The sequence below is a fragment of the Struthio camelus genome, chromosome 3 (genome assembly GCF_040807025.1).
Source record: "Struthio camelus isolate bStrCam1 chromosome 3, bStrCam1.hap1, whole genome shotgun sequence".
Taxonomy (NCBI): domain Eukaryota; kingdom Metazoa; phylum Chordata; class Aves; order Struthioniformes; family Struthionidae; genus Struthio; species Struthio camelus.
The window spans coordinates 117,267,320-117,269,341 of NC_090944.1; positions in this window are offsets into that span (position 1 = coordinate 117,267,320).

The window sequence follows — 2,022 nt, forward strand, 5'->3', positions numbered from 1 at the left end:
AAATACATAGGAAAATAGTAGTCAGGACAGTAATTTAAACAGAAACACAAGCACAGCACTCTCTTCATATTACACACATACTGATGTTTCATCTACTTAACCCACAAGCCATTCTTAAGGTAATAACACACTACCTTAAGAGGCTAAACTTTCATTACGTTTTTAAGGACTAACAGGTGTGGCCCAGGGCTTGCCAAAATACTTCATGACGAACTGCAAAACTAATCTGTAAACTTGTTATTCACCCCCTGGATCACATTGCACCTGGCTAGTGAAATGGCAATTATGGAGTTTATGCTTGGTCATTCTTACTCAAATGTTGCAGACCTCAAACCACCGAGGCAGGCGATTAATCTACACATCACAAGAAAGAAATCTTATGACTTTGATGAAAGTGCATATGTTACATAAAAATGAAAAAGAAAATTCCTACTCCTTATCCCTATATAGCAGTTCAATAAAAACTACCACAAAGATCAAAGTAGTTGCACTCAAAATTAGATTAAGGTCAGACAAGCTTTCAAATGTCTATTGGACATTTTTAAAGTTTGCTCCATCTAGGCCTTTCACTTTCTGAAATGCCTTAAAGGTCCCACCGAAGAGTCCTTTACCACCTGCCTCCCCTTAGTTCATTTGCCAACTGGGTCTTTCTTCTTGAAAATATGCACCTGCTGATACTCCAGCCTAATTGCATTTCCAAACATACACAGCTACATGAAAGGGACAATTCCCTTTTACTGTTTGCTCCCTAGTTTGCCTACCATATGGCATTTCTAAATATAGGGTCTAAAGATGTACAGCATTGTCTATAAATAGATTATAGTAACAGAAGCATGGAATTAAAAGAGAACATTTCTGACCAGTCATAACTAGGAAAACCTGGCAAGAGTTTCACTCATTCTAGTAAAAGAGGTAAATTTATAGAAACTTAATTCTAAATCAAAGACACAAAACTGTCTGAGAAGTTAAAGAAATAACAAAGAAGATGCAAAACAGTGGTAACAATCCAGTAGTAGCTCTTTGGGGGGAGGGAGAGGGAGCGATTTTATTTTCTTCCTTGCTCATCTCTGTTCCAAATCAACAACAGAGGTGACTGGGTTCGTCTTTGCGACCTGTTACATAACAGGGAACTTATTATTTAGCGTGAGTTTGGGAAACGTCCCAAAGAGTTGGTATTCAGGAGCGTGACAGTGGCAAAGTACCATTGGGATTTATTTTTAAGGAAGCGTGAAAGAAAGCAATGGTGCTCCTCGGGGCTTAGGGCGCCTGCTCGCACTTCTCGGCTGTTGAAGGTGGCTTCTAACGGGCTAGAAAAGATAACGAGCTGCTCTTCACCATCAAAGCACCCCACCAAACAAAACAGCGTGGCACGCTCTCTCAAGTCGATGGTGAACTACTGTTTGGGTAGCAAACGCTACTCGGGCAGCAGAGCCCCCCTGCGAGACGCAGTGCGGTTTCGCCTCCTCAGGGGCTGGTGCGCAACCCGGCCCAACGGCGAGCTCTTGTCGCTGCTGCGGCGAGGCCAAAGCAAACCAAACTTGGGAAAACCTCAGAGAAAAATATCTCCTTTTCTCCATATAAAGCCCTCGGCCTTCTCAGGCCCGGCTGTAATCACAGAGCTGTGTGACAGCTGTTATTGTAAAGTCTAGATGTTGCTGAAATGTGAGAAAGCTTGATTTCAGGTATTAAACCCTGCACCTGCCACTGCACCTCTAGCCCCACTTTACCCCTCTTGAAACACAGGTCATGAAGAACCTCTGCGCTCTCCTGAAACACGTACACCCGCTTACTGCGTCTGTTTTTCCTCACGCCACTCTAGTGGCACTGCCCCAAACTTCAGCCCCCTGGCAAGTCGCACAAAACCCCTTTTTTCCACGCAGGCACACGCACATCCTCGGGCCTTTTTTTTTTTTTTTTTTTTTCCCCCCGCCTGCGAGCCCTATCCACTTCTGCAGCCGGAGCAGCCCTCAGGCGGGCCGGGCCGGGCCGGACCCGCCTCCCCGCGCAGCTCCGCGCACCCAG